This window comes from Bos indicus x Bos taurus, unplaced genomic scaffold (genome assembly GCF_003369695.1).
Source record: "Bos indicus x Bos taurus breed Angus x Brahman F1 hybrid unplaced genomic scaffold, Bos_hybrid_MaternalHap_v2.0 tig00003506_arrow_arrow_obj, whole genome shotgun sequence".
In the NCBI taxonomy this organism is placed as follows: domain Eukaryota; kingdom Metazoa; phylum Chordata; class Mammalia; order Artiodactyla; family Bovidae; genus Bos; species Bos indicus x Bos taurus.
The window spans coordinates 5,661-25,048 of NW_020867688.1; the positions used below are offsets into that span (position 1 = coordinate 5,661).

The window sequence follows — 19,388 nt, forward strand, 5'->3', positions numbered from 1 at the left end:
TGAAATCATCTTTCCATTTAGTAGAACACGAGCTCTATTCTTTGTATTTTGCCTAGGGAATTAGCAATGTCCTGGTTCAGATGGCAAGGCATCCGCGCACAGGAGACTGGGGTTTGATCCCTGGGTCGGGAAGATCCCGCCGGAGAAGGAAATGGTAACCCACTCCCAGTATCCTCGCCTGGGAAATGCCACGGACAGAGGAGCCTGATGGGCCGCAGTCCATGGGTTGTATTAAAGTTGGGCTCAAGCCAGCAACTACGAACACAAGTATTTCCAAAGACCACACTCAAGTGTGTGTGTGTGTGCGTGTGTGTGTGTGTGTGTATCTCCTCTTGCCGTCTTGGAGTCTGTCTCGGTATCTTCATGTATTTCTGCCTCTGTATCTCCTGACAGCCAGCTGCCGGCCCGTTCGTCTTGCCCCCGCCTCTCCCAGGCGCTCTAGCTCTGGCTGAGGAGCTTGCGCAGGCCAGCTGTCTCCCCTGGCGTGGGTGCGTGCGAGTGTCTGTGTGTCTGTCTGTGTGCCTGCCTGTGGCTTGTCTGCTCTCTCAGGAAGGTCGAGGGCTTGGCGTGGGGTCAAAGGGGGGGCCTCGGTAGTGCGAAGGGGAGGGGCTGAGGCGCTCCGGTCGACCGCGCCTCCTTGGCTTCTGCTGGGTTTGGGCACCGGACAGGTGCCGGGCAAGTTGGGTGCTCAAGTTTCGCTGTGCCTAGGCCCGCAGGAGGTTCAGAGGCCCCTGGGCCGCGGGGGTTGGGAGGCGGCGGGCGCCGAAGACCGACACCTCCGGGGCCGCGCGGGCCTGAGCAGCGCATGGGATCGGGGGGAGGCCCCGCTCAGCGAGCGCGGCCAGGTCTGGAGTGGCCGGGGGTGGAAGGGCGCCGAGACCTCCACACCCCTCAGCCCAGCCCCCAGGCCCCGCGCGCACGCATGCACGCAGGCCCTCCCGGTCAATGGGGGGTCCTGGAAGCCCCTCGGGCCCCCGGGCCCGGCCAGGCGCTTGCTGCTCTGGTGTTGGCGGTGTTCGGGGGGGCGGGCCGGCGTCAGCAGGCTGGAGTCCGGTCGCGGGTCGTGCGGCTCAAGTACAGCACGCCCCGCGACGAGAGGTGCGGCCCGTTGGCCCGACCTGCAGGGCAGAGCGAAAGGGAGGCGAAGCGCAAGGCTCTTAGGGCGCCCCAAGCCAACCGCCTCCGGCTCCGGCCCTATCAGCCTGAAGGCGCCCGATCTCGTCTGATCTCGGAAGCTAAGCAGGGTCGGGCCTGGTTAGGATCTTGGATGGGAGACCACCTGGGAATCCCGGGTGCTCGAGGCTTTTTGCCTACCAGAAGAGGTCCTTTAGCCCCCGCCGCGCGTCCCGATTCTTGCATCCCCCCCGCAGCCCCAGCCCCTCCCGGGCCGCGGGGAGCGGCTGGCCGGGGCCCCGACTCCCGCTGCAGACCTGGGTTGCCTCCACGCGGCCCGCGAGCCCCTCCGCATTCGCATTCGGCTTCCAGGACACCCGACGACCGGCAGTCCCGTCTCCATCTGGGGCTCCTTTGGCTTGCCTCAGGCAATCCCGGGGCTGGCACGGACTCCAGCCAGAGCCCCAGCCCCCGCCCCACCCCCTGCCTCGCAGGCCATCACGCATGCGCAAGTGCGCATGCACGCACAGATAGATGTGCCCAAACGGGGCATCTATCTTGTTCACTTATACCATGGGTGTATCTATGCCTGGGAGTCGGACTGCTGAACCATAATCGACTTCCACTTTTAGTTCCTTCGGGAACCTCCATAATCTTTTCCATACCGGCTCTACCCACGCCCATTCCTACTCACCGTGGAGGAGAGTTCCCTTTGCTCCACATCTTCTCCAGCTTTGGTTATTGACAGACATCGCAGTGAGGCCCAATCGGACTCATGTGAAGTGGTCCCTCCTTGGAGTTTGGAGTTGAGCCTCTCCAATCATTAGTGATGTGGAGCAAGATGACCTTTTGGAAATGCAGATGCAATGCTGTCACCTCCCTGCTCCAACGGCTCTGGTATTTTCCCAGCATATTGAAGATACGACCACTTCCCTTCAGGCTTGCTCCTCACGTTCTTCTCTGATGTCTTTTGCCTGGAATGCCCTCTGCACTCTTTGGCTTCCATCCCATAGGGCATTTTTCGTTTCTTGAATGTGCTAAGTTTCCCTGGTCACATAGCCTTCCAAGATGCTATTTTCCCTGTCTGAAATTCTTCCTGCATCTCAACCCTGGTTTACCTAGGTTCAACCTATGGACCTCAACGAAATGGTGCCTCTGGAAAGCCTTCCCTGACACCCAGGTTTTGTGGTGAGGGAAGAGGCCCCTCTATAGGTTCTCAAAGGATCTGCCTGTCATGTATCATTAGAGTCGTCTCAGTGAAAGCAGGAACTCTGTGTCTTCTTCTCTCCGCCTTCTATTCCCTGAAACTTATTACATGCCTCCTAGCTCATCGTAGGTGCTCAGTATTTACTTAGTGTGTGAAAGACAGAAAAGCTCTTGGAAGCCTCAAGGGGTCACTTGGCTCGGCACTTTTGATCTCTGTGTCTATTTGGCGAGTCAATTCTTTCCTTTCCTGGGTTGATGTGTACACTATATTCGAGGCACAATCTAAGGCATGAAGACATATCCATACATAGAGGTTCTTGCTTTCAAGGAACTCGTACAGCAGATTTCTACAAGTTAGGGCTTTTCAAATGCTCTAGAAGCATGTGAACGTTCAGTATGCTCCATTTTCATTTCAAAGAAAGATCGTTTGACTTCCATAGCAAAGGTGGAGACCTTCCAACGTTGAGTCCAAGACTTATACCTTGACCATTTCAGGCAAGTCTTGTGGTTCCTTCTGGAGGTGTGTGGCTCTTGCAGAAATGTGAAGATCTTCTGTTGGGGGCCAGAGTGAGGTACTCCGCCCATGGCAAAGGTCATGAGGAAGGAGGCTCGACATACGCAAAGGCGGGATCGAGCCTCAGGAGTCCCCCTGGAAATCCTCGAGCATCTACCCCCATAACCAGAGCCTGCCTACTTTACTACTTTGTGCTCACCTACACCTCTGACTTTACGGGGGGCTGTCCCCCACCACCTCTTTTGGAGAAGGAGTTAACTTAGAGCTCCAGTTTATAATAATTCCTGGGCGTGATAAGAGTGTTTTAACCTACAAACTCCTCTGAAGGTTCTCTGGCCTGCCTGACAGGCTTGTCCGGCCACATGTGATCGCTCACAGCCTCCCAACCGTGAGAGGCACAAGATGCTTTAAACCTTCTAAAAACAGGTTCCTTAGAAAAGTTAGAAAACTATTAGTATAAGTATAATGGGCTAATTAGAAATTGTGTTGGTGAAGGGTTTTTCATTTGTTGAGCCAATGTTTGTTGCTAAGTCTCCATATCCCCTGCCCTTACACACATTAATGAATATATAGAATTAACCTTTGATATTAATCACGTTAGACCTTAGGCTAAGTAAATTCTTTCCTTAACTAAAACCCACTACACCCTCACCCTGTAGGAATGTAACTTTATTTGGGTGGCGTCTGTTTTGAGAATAATCAGCCCTGGAGAAATAAGTGTCCTGATTGACTGACCGCTGTCACAAGGAGAGGGTCGTAAATTGTCAGCAGGGCCCCCTGGCCAGAAGATGATGTAACACCCCTAAGACCTCTGTATACATTTGTGTGAAGCACCTGACTTTAATGAAAGTCAGGACTGCTGTCCCCATGTGACTTTTGCATAACATCTCAGTGTATAAAAGTAGACCATGGAAAATAAAGAATTGGGATCAGTTTCTCAAAATACTGGTCTCCCCATGTCGCTCTCTCTCTCACTCTGGTTGAGTCTCCATCTGGAGCGCGGAACCCACCATGCTTACTAATTATGCCTGGGCTTCTAAGATCCGACCGGGGAGGCCTCAGTGTCTCCTCTCCTTCGGGAGAACGGAAGGACGCCTGCGGCCTACGTAAGTGGTGCAAACTTCTTGTCTTGAAGTTTTATTGGTCTCCCGCGTAAACCAAGCCACTCAGCCTCTTTTCTCCACTGAATTTTCCTACTGAGCTATCCTCATCCTATTACTCTTTATATCTTTGATAAAATATTTAAATAAATAAATAGGTCGCCGACACCGTCCCCGCTTCGAATACCCTGGATCAGCCGGGGCAGGACCCCGGCAATCTTCCATCGTCCTCAGACTTTGGTGTCATTTGCAATCATCCAGAAAGCTTCCAGGTCTAGGTTCCAGACCACCACCACACACAGTCAGCAGTCAACGGAGTGGATTCCAGGAATACGCATTGTTCACCGGCATTACCGTTGATATTGTTGCTGCACACTCAATGCAGTGGGCAGGGCCTGGATTGTCCACTGGGTCTCATGTGGAATGGAAAGAAGGGCTCCCCCCCCACACACACACACACCCCCACCCCCACTGTTGACAGCCTTGTGACGAGAAACGGTCCCCGAAACAAGAATCAGACAAACCAGAGAAGCCCAGATGATAGTCCTTGAGATGAAGGAACTAAGCAGCTGGTTGCGATGGCACCAAGGGGAAAGGTTGCTCTTTTTGTCTGCCCCTCTACTCCTTTCTTCCTGGATGCCTTAGGGTTTTGTCATGGAGATTTGAAATAAAGTGCACAAAAGTCATATGTGTTGAATCAAGATTTTGCATTTAACCATCTCTCAAAAAGGAAGAGAGCTTCACCTGCACATGTTTCTTTCAAACCGTCAATTGCTTTTCAATTCTGGGGTTTCTCTCTTGCCTTGTTCACTTAGCCTTAACAGTAAAAATCAACGAAAACTACATAAAGATTCACAGATACCAACAAAGGACAGCTTCTGTTTTTGAAATCATCTTTCCATTTAGTAGAACACGAGCTCTATTCTTTGTATTTTGCCTAGGGAATTAGCAATGTCCTGGTTCAGATGGCAAGGCATCCGCGCACAGGAGACTGGGGTTTGATCCCTGGGTCGGGAAGATCCCGCCGGAGAAGGAAATGGTAACCCACTCCCAGTATCCTCGCCTGGGAAATGCCACGGACAGAGGAGCCTGATGGGCCGCAGTCCATGGGTTGTATTAAAGTTGGGCTCAAGCCAGCAACTACGAACACAAGTATTTCCAAAGACCACACTCAAGTGTGTGTGTGTGTGCGTGTGTGTGTGTGTGTGTATCTCCTCTTGCCGTCTTGGAGTCTGTCTCGGAATCTTCATGTATTTCTGCCTCTGTATCTCCTGACAGCCAGCCGCCGGCCCGTTCGTCTTGCCCCCGCCTCTCCCAGGCGCTCTAGCTCTGGCTGAGGAGCTTGCGCAGGCCAGCTGTCTCCCCTGGCGTGGGTGCGTGCGAGTGTCTGTGTGTCTGTCTGTGTGCCTGCCTGTGGCTTGTCTGCTCTCTCAGGAAGGTCGAGGGCTTGGCGTGGGGTCAAAGGGGGGGCCTCGGTAGTGCGAAGGGGAGGGGCTGAGGCGCTCCGGTCGACGGCGCCTCCTTGGCTTCTGCTGGGTTTGGGCACCGGACAGGTGCCGGGCAAGTTGGGCGCTCAAGTTTCGCTGTGCCTAGGCCCGCAGGAGGTTCAGAGGCCCCTGGGCCGCGGGGGTTGGGAGGCGGCGGGCGCCGAAGACCGACACCTCCGGGGCCGCGCGGGCCTGAGCAGCGCATGGGATCGGGGGGAGGCCCCGCTCAGCGAGCGCGGCCAGGTCTGGAGTGGCCGGGGGTGGAAGGGCGCCGAGACCTCCACACCCCTCAGCCCAGCCCCCAGGCCCCGCGCGCACGCATGCACGCAGGCCCTCCCGGTCAATGGGGGGTCCTGGAAGCCCCTCGGGCCCCCGGGCCCGGCCAGGCGCTTGCTGCTCTGGTGTTGGCGGTGTTCGGGGGGGCGGGCCGGCGTCAGCAGGCTGGAGTCCGGTCGCGGGTCGTGCGGCTCAAGTACAGCACGCCCCGCGACGAGAGGTGTGGCCCGTTGGCCCGACCTGCAGGGCAGAGCGAAAGGGAGGCGAAGCGCAAGGCTCTTAGGGCGCCCCAAGCCAACCGCCTCCGGCTCCGGCCCTATCAGCCTGAAGGCGCCCGATCTCGTCTGATCTCGGAAGCTAAGCAGGGTCGGGCCTGGTTAGGATCTTGGATGGGAGACCACCTGGGAATCCCGGGTGCTCGAGGCTTTTGGCCTACCAGAAGAGGTCCTTTAGCCCCCGCCGCGCGTCCCGATTCTTGGATCCCCCCCGCAGCCCCAGCCCCTCCCGGGCCGCGGGGAGCGGCTGGCCGGGGCCCCGACTCCCGCTGCAGACCTGGGTTGCCTCCACGCGGCCCGCGAGCCCCTCCGCATTCGCATTCGGCTTCCAGGACACCCGACGACCGGCAGTCCCGTCTCCATCTGGGGCTCCTTTGGCTTGCCTCAGGCAATCCCGGGGCTTGCACCGACTCAAGCCAGATCCCCAGCACCCCCCCCCCACCCCCTGCCTCGCAGGCCATCGCGCATGCGCATGTGCGCGCGCACGCACAGATAGATGTGCCCAAACGGGGCATCTATCTTGTTCAATTATACTGTGGGTGGATCTATGCCTGGGAGTCGGACTGCTGAACCATAATCGACTTCCACTTTTAGTTCCTTCGGGAACCTCCATAATCTTTTCCATACCGGCTCTACCCACGCCCATTCCTACTCACCGTGGAGGAGAGTTCCCTTTGCTCCACATCTTCTCCAGCTTTGGTTATTGACAGACATCGCAGTGAGGCCCAATCGGACTCATGTGAAGTGGTCCCTCCTTGGAGTTTGGAGTTGAGCCTCTCCAATCATTAGTGATGTGGAGCAAGATGACCTTTTGGAAATGCAGATGCAATGCTGTCACCTCCCTGCTCCAACGGCTCTGGTATTTTCCCAGCATATTGAAGATACGACCACTTCCCTTCAGGCTTGCTCCTCACGTTCTTCTCTGATGTCTTTTGCCTGGAATGCCCTCTGCACTCTTTGGCTTCCATCCCATAGGGCATTTTTCGTTTCTTGAATGTGCTAAGTTTCCCTGGTCACATAGCCTTCCAAGATGCTATTTTCCCTGCCTGAAATTCTTCCTGCATCTCAACCCTGGTTTACCTAGGTTCAACCTATGGACCTCAACGAAATGGTGCCTCTGGAAAGCCTTCCCTGACACCCAGGTTTTGTGGTGAGGGAAGAGGCCCCTCTATAGGTTCTCAAAGGATCTGCCTGTCATGTATCATTAGAGTCGTCTCAGTGAAAGCAGGAACTCTGTGTCTTCTTCTCTCCGCCTTCTATTCCCTGAAACTTATTACATGCCTCCTAGCTCATCGTAGGTGCTCAGTATTTACTTAGTGTGTGAAAGACAGAAAAGCTCTTGGAAGCCTCAAGGGGTCACTTGGCTCGGCACTTTTGATCTCTGTGTCTATTTGGCGAGTCAATTCTTTCCTTTCCTGGGTTGATGTGTACACTATATTCGAGGCACAATCTAAGGCATGAAGACATATCCATACATAGAGGTTCTTGCTTTCAAGGAACTCGTACAGCAGATTTCTACAAGTTAGGGCTTTTCAAATGCTCTAGAAGCATGTGAACGTTCAGTATGCTCCATTTTCATTTCAAAGAAAGATCGTTTGACTTCCATAGCAAAGGTGGAGACCTTCCAACGTTGAGTCCAAGACTTATACCTTGACCATTTCAGGCAAGTCTTGTGGTTCCTTCTGGAGGTGTGTGGCTCTTGCAGAAATGTGAAGATCTTCTGTTGGGGGCCAGAGTGAGGTACTCCGCCCATGGCAAAGGTCATGAGGAAGGAGGCTCGACATACGCAAAGGCGGGATCGAGCCTCAGGAGTCCCCCTGGAAATCCTCGAGCATCTACCCCCATAACCAGAGCCTGCCTACTTTACTACTTTGTGCTCACCTACACCTCTGACTTTACGGGGGGCTGTCCCCCACCACCTCTTTTGGAGAAGGAGTTAACTTAGAGCTCCAGTTTATAATAATTCCTGGGCGTGATAAGAGTGTTTTAACCTACAAACTCCTCTGAAGGTTCTCTGGCCTGCCTGACAGGCTTGTCCGGCCACATGTGATCGCTCACAGCCTCCCAACCGTGAGAGGCACAAGATGCTTTAAACCTTCTAAAAACAGGTTCCTTAGAAAAGTTAGAAAACTATTAGTATAAGTATAATGGGCTAATTAGAAATTGTGTTGGTGAAGGGTTTTTCATTTGTTGAGCCAATGTTTGTTGCTAAGTCTCCATATCCCCTGCCCTTACACACATTAATGAATATATAGAATTAACCTTTGATATTAATCACGTTAGACCTTAGGCTAAGTAAATTCTTTCCTTAACTAAAACCCACTACACCCTCACCCTGTAGGAATGTAACTTTATTTGGGTGGCGTCTGTTTTGAGAATAATCAGCCCTGGAGAAATAAGTGTCCTGATTGACTGACCGCTGTCACAAGGAGAGGGTCGTAAATTGTCAGCAGGGCCCCCTGGCCAGAAGATGATGTAACACCCCTAAGACCTCTGTATACATTTGTGTGAAGCACCTGACTTTAATGAAAGTCAGGACTGCTGTCCCCATGTGACTTTTGCATAACATCTCAGTGTATAAAAGTAGACCATGGAAAATAAAGAATTGGGATCAGTTTCTCAAAATACTGGTCTCCCCATGTCGCTCTCTCTCTCACTCTGGTTGAGTCTCCATCTGGAGCGCGGAACCCACCATGCTTACTAATTATGCCTGGGCTTCTAAGATCCGACCGGGGAGGCCTCAGTGTCTCCTCTCCTTCGGGAGAACGGAAGGACGCCTGCGGCCTACGTAAGTGGTGCAAACTTCTTGTCTTGAAGTTTTATTGGTCTCCCGCGTAAACCAAGCCACTCAGCCTCTTTTCTCCACTGAATTTTCCTACTGAGCTATCCTCATCCTATTACTCTTTATATCTTTGATAAAATATTTAAATAAATAAATAGGTCGCCGACACCGTCCCCGCTTCGAATACCCTGGATCAGCCGGGGCAGGACCCCGGCAATCTTCCATCGTCCTCAGACTTTGGTGTCATTTGCAATCATCCAGAAAGCTTCCAGGTCTAGGTTCCAGACCACCACCACACACAGTCAGTAGTCAACGGAGTGGATTCCAGGAATACGCATTGTTCACCGGCATTACCGTTGATATTGTTGCTGCACACTCAATGCAGTGGGCAGGGCCTGGATTGTCCACTGGGTCTCATGTGGAATGGAAAGAAGGGCTCCCCCCCCCACACACACACACACCCCCACCCCCACTGTTGACAGCCTTGTGACGAGAAACGGTCCCCGAAACAAGAATCAGACAAACCAGAGAAGCCCAGATGATAGTCCTTGAGATGAAGGAACTAAGCAGCTGGTTGCGATGGCACCAAGGGGAAAGGTTGCTCTTTTTGTCTGCCCCTCTACTCCTTTCTTCCTGGATGCCTTAGGGTTTTGTCATGGAGATTTGAAATAAAGTGCACAAAAGTCATATGTGTTGAATCAAGATTTTGCATTTAACCATCTCTCAAAAAGGAAGAGAGCTTCACCTGCACATGTTTCTTTCAAAACCGTCAATTGCTTTTCAATTCTGGGGTTTCTCTCTTGCCTTGTTCACTTAGCCTTAACAGTAAAAATCAACGAAAACTACATAAAGATTCACAGATACCAACAAAGGACAGCTTCTGTTTTTGAAATCATCTTTCCATTTAGTAGAACACGAGCTCTATTCTTTGTATTTTGCCTAGGGAATTAGCAATGTCCTGGTTCAGATGGCAAGGCATCCGCGCACAGGAGACTGGGGTTTGATCCCTGGGTCGGGAAGATCCCGCCGGAGAAGGAAATGGTAACCCACTCCCAGTATCCTCGCCTGGGAAATGCCACGGACAGAGGAGCCTGATGGGCCGCAGTCCATGGGTTGTATTAAAGTTGGGCTCAAGCCAGCAACTACGAACACAAGTATTTCCAAAGACCACACTCAAGTGTGTGTGTGTGTGCGTGTGTGTGTGTGTGTGTATCTCCTCTTGCCGTCTTGGAGTCTGTCTCGGAATCTTCATGTATTTCTGCCTCTGTATCTCCTGACAGCCAGCCGCCGGCCCGTTCGTCTTGCCCCCGCCTCTCCCAGGCGCTCTAGCTCTGGCTGAGGAGCTTGCGCAGGCCAGCTGTCTCCCCTGGCGTGGGTGCGTGCGAGTGTCTGTGTGTCTGTCTGTGTGCCTGCCTGTGGCTTGTCTGCTCTCTCAGGAAGGTCGAGGGCTTGGCGTGGGGTCAAAGGGGGGGCCTCGGTAGTGCGAAGGGGAGGGGCTGAGGCGCTCCGGTCGACCGCGCCTCCTTGGCTTCTGCTGGGTTTGGGCACCGGACAGGTGCCGGGCAAGTTGGGTGCTCAAGTTTCGCTGTGCCTAGGCCCGCAGGAGGTTCAGAGGCCCCTGGGCCGCGGGGGTTGGGAGGCGGCGGGCGCCGAAGACCGACACCTCCGGGGCCGCGCGGGCCTGAGCAGCGCATGGGATCGGGGGGAGGCCCCGCTCAGCGAGCGCGGCCAGGTCTGGAGTGGCCGGGGGTGGAAGGGCGCCGAGACCTCCACACCCCTCAGCCCAGCCCCCAGGCCCCGCGCGCACGCATGCACGCAGGCCCTCCCGGTCAATGGGGGGTCCTGGAAGCCCCTCGGGCCCCCGGGCCCGGCCAGGCGCTTGCTGCTCTGGTGTTGGCGGTGTTCGGGGGGGCGGGCCGGCGTCAGCAGGCTGGAGTCCGGTCGCGGGTCGTGCGGCTCAAGTACAGCACGCCCCGCGACGAGAGGTGCGGCCCGTTGGCCCGACCTGCAGGGCAGAGCGAAAGGGAGGCGAAGCGCAAGGCTCTTAGGGCGCCCCAAGCCAACCGCCTCCGGCTCCGGCCCTATCAGCCTGAAGGCGCCCGATCTCGTCTGATCTCGGAAGCTAAGCAGGGTCGGGCCTGGTTAGGATCTTGGATGGGAGACCACCTGGGAATCCCGGGTGCTCGAGGCTTTTTGCCTACCAGAAGAGGTCCTTTAGCCCCCGCCGCGCGTCCCGATTCTTGCATCCCCCCCGCAGCCCCAGCCCCTCCCGGGCCGCGGGGAGCGGGTGGCCGGGGCCCCGACTCCCGCTGCAGACCTGGGTTGCCTCCACGCGGCCCGCGAGCCCCTCCGCATTCGCATTCGGCTTCCAGGACACCCGACGACCGGCAGTCCCGTCTCCATCTGGGGCTCCTTTGGCTTGCCTCAGGCAATCCCGGGGCTTGCACGGACTCCAGCCAGAGCCCCAGCCCCCGCCCCACCCCCTGCCTCGCAGGCCATCACGCATGCGCAAGTGCGCATGCACGCACAGATAGATGTGCCCAAACGGGGCATCTATCTTGTTCACTTATACCATGGGTGTATCTATGCCTGGGAGTCGGACTGCTGAACCATAATCGACTTCCACTTTTAGTTCCTTCGGGAACCTCCATAATCTTTTCCATACCGGCTCTACCCACGCCCATTCCTACTCACCGTGGAGGAGAGTTCCCTTTGCTCCACATCTTCTCCAGCTTTGGTTATTGACAGACATCGCAGTGAGGCCCAATCGGACTCATGTGAAGTGGTCCCTCCTTGGAGTTTGGAGTTGAGCCTCTCCAATCATTAGTGATGTGGAGCAAGATGACCTTTTGGAAATGCAGATGCAATGCTGTCACCTCCCTGCTCCAACGGCTCTGGTATTTTCCCAGCATATTGAAGATACGACCACTTCCCTTCAGGCTTGCTCCTCACGTTCTTCTCTGATGTCTTTTGCCTGGAATGCCCTCTGCACTCTTTGGCTTCCATCCCATAGGGCATTTTTCGTTTCTTGAATGTGCTAAGTTTCCCTGGTCACATAGCCTTCCAAGATGCTATTTTCCCTGCCTGAAATTCTTCCTGCATCTCAACCCTGGTTTACCTAGGTTCAACCTATGGACCTCAACGAAATGGTGCCTCTGGAAAGCCTTCCCTGACACCCAGGTTTTGTGGTGAGGGAAGAGGCCCCTCTATAGGTTCTCAAAGGATCTGCCTGTCATGTATCATTAGAGTCGTCTCAGTGAAAGCAGGAACTCTGTGTCTTCTTCTCTCCGCCTTCTATTCCCTGAAACTTATTACATGCCTCCTAGCTCATCGTAGGTGCTCAGTATTTACTTAGTGTGTGAAAGACAGAAAAGCTCTTGGAAGCCTCAAGGGGTCACTTGGCTCGGCACTTTTGATCTCTGTGTCTATTTGGCGAGTCAATTCTTTCCTTTCCTGGGTTGATGTGTACACTATATTCGAGGCACAATCTAAGGCATGAAGACATATCCATACATAGAGGTTCTTGCTTTCAAGGAACTCGTACAGCAGATTTCTACAAGTTAGGGCTTTTCAAATGCTCTAGAAGCATGTGAACGTTCAGTATGCTCCATTTTCATTTCAAAGAAAGATCGTTTGACTTCCATAGCAAAGGTGGAGACCTTCCAACGTTGAGTCCAAGACTTATACCTTGACCATTTCAGGCAAGTCTTGTGGTTCCTTCTGGAGGTGTGTGGCTCTTGCAGAAATGTGAAGATCTTCTGTTGGGGGCCAGAGTGAGGTACTCCGCCCATGGCAAAGGTCATGAGGAAGGAGGCTCGACATACGCAAAGGCGGGATCGAGCCTCAGGAGTCCCCCTGGAAATCCTCGAGCATCTACCCCCATAACCAGAGCCTGCCTACTTTACTACTTTGTGCTCACCTACACCTCTGACTTTACGGGGGGCTGTCCCCCACCACCTCTTTTGGAGAAGGAGTTAACTTAGAGCTCCAGTTTATAATAATTCCTGGGCGTGATAAGAGTGTTTTAACCTACAAACTCCTCTGAAGGTTCTCTGGCCTGCCTGACAGGCTTGTCCGGCCACATGTGATCGCTCACAGCCTCCCAACCGTGAGAGGCACAAGATGCTTTAAACCTTCTAAAAACAGGTTCCTTAGAAAAGTTAGAAAACTATTAGTATAAGTATAATGGGCTAATTAGAAATTGTGTTGGTGAAGGGTTTTTCATTTGTTGAGCCAATGTTTGTTGCTAAGTCTCCATATCCCCTGCCCTTACACACATTAATGAATATATAGAATTAACCTTTGATATTAATCACGTTAGACCTTAGGCTAAGTAAATTCTTTCCTTAACTAAAACCCACTACACCCTCACCCTGTAGGAATGTAACTTTATTTGGGTGGCGTCTGTTTTGAGAATAATCAGCCCTGGAGAAATAAGTGTCCTGATTGACTGACCGCTGTCACAAGGAGAGGGTCGTAAATTGTCAGCAGGGCCCCCTGGCCAGAAGATGATGTAACACCCCTAAGACCTCTGTATACATTTGTGTGAAGCACCTGACTTTAATGAAAGTCAGGACTGCTGTCCCCATGTGACTTTTGCATAACATCTCAGTGTATAAAAGTAGACCATGGAAAATAAAGAATTGGGATCAGTTTCTCAAAATACTGGTCTCCCCATGTCGCTCTCTCTCTCACTCTGGTTGAGTCTCCATCTGGAGCGCGGAACCCACCATGCTTACTAATTATGCCTGGGCTTCTAAGATCCGACCGGGGAGGCCTCAGTGTCTCCTCTCCTTCGGGAGAACGGAAGGACGCCTGCGGCCTACGTAAGTGGTGCAAACTTCTTGTCTTGAAGTTTTATTGGTCTCCCGCGTAAACCAAGCCACTCAGCCTCTTTTCTCCACTGAATTTTCCTACTGAGCTATCCTCATCCTATTACTCTTTATATCTTTGATAAAATATTTAAATAAATAAATAGGTCGCCGACACCGTCCCCGCTTCGAATACCCTGGATCAGCCGGGGCAGGACCCCGGCAATCTTCCATCGTCCTCAGACTTTGGTGTCATTTGCAATCATCCAGAAAGCTTCCAGGTCTAGGTTCCAGACCACCACCACACACAGTCAGCAGTCAACGGAGTGGATTCCAGGAATACGCATTGTTCACCGGCATTACCGTTGATATTGTTGCTGCACACTCAATGCAGTGGGCAGGGCCTGGATTGTCCACTGGGTCTCATGTGGAATGGAAAGAAGGGCTCCCCCCCCACACACACACACACCCCCACCCCCACTGTTGACAGCCTTGTGACGAGAAACGGTCCCCGAAACAAGAATCAGACAAACCAGAGAAGCCCAGATGATAGTCCTTGAGATGAAGGAACTAAGCAGCTGGTTGCGATGGCACCAAGGGGAAAGGTTGCTCTTTTTGTCTGCCCCTCTACTCCTTTCTTCCTGGATGCCTTAGGGTTTTGTCATGGAGATTTGAAATAAAGTGCACAAAAGTCATATGTGTTGAATCAAGATTTTGCATTTAACCATCTCTCAAAAAGGAAGAGAGCTTCACCTGCACATGTTTCTTTCAAACCGTCAATTGCTTTTCAATTCTGGGGTTTCTCTCTTGCCTTGTTCACTTAGCCTTAACAGTAAAAATCAACGAAAACTACATAAAGATTCACAGATACCAACAAAGGACAGCTTCTGTTTTTGAAATCATCTTTCCATTTAGTAGAACACGAGCTCTATTCTTTGTATTTTGCCTAGGGAATTAGCAATGTCCTGGTTCAGATGGCAAGGCATCCGCGCACAGGAGACTGGGGTTTGATCCCTGGGTCGGGAAGATCCCGCCGGAGAAGGAAATGGTAACCCACTCCCAGTATCCTCGCCTGGGAAATGCCACGGACAGAGGAGCCTGATGGGCCGCAGTCCATGGGTTGTATTAAAGTTGGGCTCAAGCCAGCAACTACGAACACAAGTATTTCCAAAGACCACACTCAAGTGTGTGTGTGTGTGCGTGTGTGTGTGTGTGTGTATCTCCTCTTGCCGTCTTGGAGTCTGTCTCGGAATCTTCATGTATTTCTGCCTCTGTATCTCCTGACAGCCAGCCGCCGGCCCGTTCGTCTTGCCCCCGCCTCTCCCAGGCGCTCTAGCTCTGGCTGAGGAGCTTGCGCAGGCCAGCTGTCTCCCCTGGCGTGGGTGCGTGCGAGTGTCTGTGTGTCTGTCTGTGTGCCTGCCTGTGGCTTGTCTGCTCTCTCAGGAAGGTCGAGGGCTTGGCGTGGGGTCAAAGGGGGGGCCTCGGTAGTGCGAAGGGGAGGGGCTGAGGCGCTCCGGTCGACCGCGCCTCCTTGGCTTCTGCTGGGTTTGGGCACCGGACAGGTGCCGGGCAAGTTGGGCGCTCAAGTTTCGCTGTGCCTAGGCCCGCAGGAGGTTCAGAGGCCCCTGGGCCGCGGGGGTTGGGAGGCGGCGGGCGCCGAAGACCGACACCTCCGGGGCCGCGCGGGCCTGAGCAGCGCATGGGATCGGGGGGAGGCCCCGCTCAGCGAGCGCGGCCAGGTCTGGAGTGGCCGGGGGTGGAAGGGCGCCGAGACCTCCACACCCCTCAGCCCAGCCCCCAGGCCCCGCGCGCACGCATGCACGCAGGCCCTCCCGGTCAATGGGGGGTCCTGGAAGCCCCTCGGGCCCCCGGGCCCGGCCAGGCGCTTGCTGCTCTGGTGTTGGCGGTGTTCGGGGGGGCGGGCCGGCGTCAGCAGGCTGGAGTCCGGTCGCGGGTCGTGCGGCTCAAGTACAGCACGCCCCGCGACGAGAGGTGTGGCCCGTTGGCCCGACCTGCAGGGCAGAGCGAAAGGGAGGCGAAGCGCAAGGCTCTTAGGGCGCCCCAAGCCAACCGCCTCCGGCTCCGGCCCTATCAGCCTGAAGGCGCCCGATCTCGTCTGATCTCGGAAGCTAAGCAGGGTCGGGCCTGGTTAGGATCTTGGATGGGAGACCACCTGGGAATCCCGGGTGCTCGAGGCTTTTTGCCTACCAGAAGAGGTCCTTTAGCCCCCGCCGCGCGTCCCGATTCTTGGATCCCCCCCGCAGCCCCAGCCCCTCCCGGGCCGCGGGGAGCGGCTGGCCGGGGCCCCGACTCCCGCTGCAGACCTGGGTTGCCTCCACGCGGCCCGCGAGCCCCTCCGCATTCGCATTCGGCTTCCAGGACACCCGACGACCGGCAGTCCCGTCTCCATCTGGGGCTCCTTTGGCTTGCCTCAGGCAATCCCGGGGCTTGCACCGACTCAAGCCAGATCCCCAGCACCCCCCCCCACCCCCTGCCTCGCAGGCCATCGCGCATGCGCATGTGCGCGCGCACGCACAGATAGATGTGCCCAAACGGGGCATCTATCTTGTTCAATTATACTGTGGGTGGATCTATGCCTGGGAGTCGGACTGCTGAACCATAATCTACTTCCACTTTTAGTTCCTTCGGGAACCTCCATAATCTTTTCCATACCGGCTCTACCCACGCCCATTCCTACTCACCGTGGAGGAGAGTTCCCTTTGCTCCACATCTTCTCCAGCTTTGGTTATTGACAGACATCGCAGTGAGGCCCAATCGGACTCATGTGAAGTGGTCCCTCCTTGGAGTTTGGAGTTGAGCCTCTCCAATCATTAGTGATGTGGAGCAAGATGACCTTTTGGAAATGCAGATGCAATGCTGTCACCTCCCTGCTCCAACGGCTCTGGTATTTTCCCAGCATATTGAAGATACGACCACTTCCCTTCAGGCTTGCTCCTCACGTTCTTCTCTGATGTCTTTTGCCTGGAATGCCCTCTGCACTCTTTGGCTTCCATCCCATAGGGCATTTTTCGTTTCTTGAATGTGCTAAGTTTCCCTGGTCACATAGCCTTCCAAGATGCTATTTTCCCTGCCTGAAATTCTTCCTGCATCTCAACCCTGGTTTACCTAGGTTCAACCTATGGACCTCAACGAAATGGTGCCTCTGGAAAGCCTTCCCTGACACCCAGGTTTTGTGGTGAGGGAAGAGGCCCCTCTATAGGTTCTCAAAGGATCTGCCTGTCATGTATCATTAGAGTCGTCTCAGTGAAAGCAGGAACTCTGTGTCTTCTTCTCTCCGCCTTCTATTCCCTGAAACTTATTACATGCCTCCTAGCTCATCGTAGGTGCTCAGTATTTACTTAGTGTGTGAAAGACAGAAAAGCTCTTGGAAGCCTCAAGGGGTCACTTGGCTCGGCACTTTTGATCTCTGTGTCTATTTGGCGAGTCAATTCTTTCCTTTCCTGGGTTGATGTGTACACTATATTCGAGGCACAATCTAAGGCATGAAGACATATCCATACATAGAGGTTCTTGCTTTCAAGGAACTCGTACAGCAGATTTCTACAAGTTAGGGCTTTTCAAATGCTCTAGAAGCATGTGAACGTTCAGTATGCTCCATTTTCATTTCAAAGAAAGATCGTTTGACTTCCATAGCAAAGGTGGAGACCTTCCAACGTTGAGTCCAAGACTTATACCTTGACCATTTCAGGCAAGTCTTGTGGTTCCTTCTGGAGGTGTGTGGCTCTTGCAGAAATGTGAAGATCTTCTGTTGGGGGCCAGAGTGAGGTACTCCGCCCATGGCAAAGGTCATGAGGAAGGAGGCTCGACATACGCAAAGGCGGGATCGAGCCTCAGGAGTCCCCCTGGAAATCCTCGAGCATCTACCCCCATAACCAGAGCCTGCCTACTTTACTACTTTGTGCTCACCTACACCTCTGACTTTACGGGGGGCTGTCCCCCACCACCTCTTTTGGAGAAGGAGTTAACTTAGAGCTCCAGTTTATAATAATTCCTGGGCGTGATAAGAGTGTTTTAACCTACAAACTCCTCTGAAGGTTCTCTGGCCTGCCTGACAGGCTTGTCCGGCCACATGTGATCGCTCACAGCCTCCCAACCGTGAGAGGCACAAGATGCTTTAAACCTTCTAAAAACAGGTTCCTTAGAAAAGTTAGAAAACTATTAGTATAAGTATAATGGGCTAATTAGAAATTGTGTTGGTGAAGGGTTTTTCATTTGTTGAGCCAATGTTTGTTGCTAAGTCTCCATATCCCCTGCCCTTACACACATTAATGAATATATAGAATTAACCTTTGATATTAATCACGTTAGACCTTAGGCTAAGTAAATTCTTTCCTTAACTAAAACCCACTACACCCTCACCCTGTAGGAATGTAACTTTATTTGGGTGGCGTCTGTTTTGAGAATAATCAGCCCTGGAGAAATAAGTGTCCTGATTGACTGACCGCTGTCACAAGGAGAGGGTCGTAAATTGTCAGCAGGGCCCCCTGGCCAGAAGATGATGTAACACCCCTAAGACCTCTGTATACATTTGTGTGAAGCACCTGACTTTAATGAAAGTCAGGACTGCTGTCCCCATGTGACTTTTGCATAACATCTCAGTGTATAAAAGTAGACCATGGAAAATAAAGAATTGGGATCAGTTTCTCAAAATACTGGTCTCCCCATGTCGCTCTCTCTCTCACTCTGGTTGAGTCTCCATCTGGAGCGCGGAACCCACCATGCTTACTAATTATGCCTGGGCTTCTAAGATCCGACCGGGGAGGCCTCAGTGTCTCCTCTCCTTCGGGAGAACGGAAGGACGCCTGCGGCCTACGTAAGTGGTGCAAACTTCTTGTCTTGAAGTTTTATTGGTCTCCCGCGTAAACCAAGCCACTCAGCCTCTTTTCTCCACTGAATTTTCCTACTGAGCTATCCTCATCCTATTACTCTTTATATCTTTGATAAAATATTTAAATAAATAAATAGGTCGCCGACACCGTCCCCGCTTCGAATACCCTGGATCAGCCGGGGCAGGACCCCGGCAATCTTCCATCGTCCTCAGACTTTGGTGTCATTTGCAATCATCCAGAAAGCTTCCAGGTCTAGGTTCCAGACCACCACCACACACAGTCAGTAGTCAACGGAGTGGATTCCAGGAATACGCATTGTTCACCGGCATTACCGTTGATATTGTTGCTGCACACTCAATGCAGTGGGCAGGGCCTGGATTGTCCACTGGGTCTCATGTGGAATGGAAAGAAGGGCTCCCCCCCCCACACACACACACACCCCCACCCCCACTGTTGACAGCCTTGTGACGAGAAACGGTCCCCGAAACAAGAATCAGACAAACCAGAGAAGCCCAGATGATAGTCCTTGAGATGAAGGAACTAAGCAGCTGGTTGCGATGGCACCAAGGGGAAAGGTTGCTCTTTTTGTCTGCCCCTCTACTCCTTTCTTCCTGGATGCCTTAGGGTTTTGTCATGGAGATTTGAAATAAAGTGCACAAAAGTCATATGTGTTGAATCAAGATTTTGCATTTAACCATCTCTCAAAAAGGAAGAGAGCTTCACCTGCACATGTTTCTTTCAAAACCGTCAATTGCTTTTCAATTCTGGGGTTTCTCTCTTGCCTTGTTCACTTAGCCTTAACAGTAAAAATCAACGAAAACTACATAAAGATTCACAGATACCAACAAAGGACAGCTTCTGTTTTTGAAATCATCTTTCCATTTAGTAGAACACGAGCTCTATTCTTTGTATTTTGCCTAGGGAATTAGCAATGTCCTGGTTCAGATGGCAAGGCATCCGCGCACAGGAGACTG

The 19,388-nt window shown here is 53.1% G+C and overlaps 4 pseudogenes; all 4 read left to right on the top strand.

The window, feature by feature from the left end:
• Positions 1-1,184: 1,184 nt before the first annotated feature.
• Positions 1,185-1,304, top strand: LOC113889091 (annotated as a pseudogene).
• A 4,698-nt stretch (positions 1,305-6,002) lies between these two features.
• On the top strand, positions 6,003-6,122 carry LOC113889092 (annotated as a pseudogene).
• A 4,702-nt stretch (positions 6,123-10,824) lies between these two features.
• LOC113889078 lies at positions 10,825-10,944 on the top strand (annotated as a pseudogene).
• Positions 10,945-15,642: 4,698 nt separating this feature from the next.
• LOC113889079 lies at positions 15,643-15,762 on the top strand (annotated as a pseudogene).
• Positions 15,763-19,388: the final 3,626 nt, after the last annotated feature.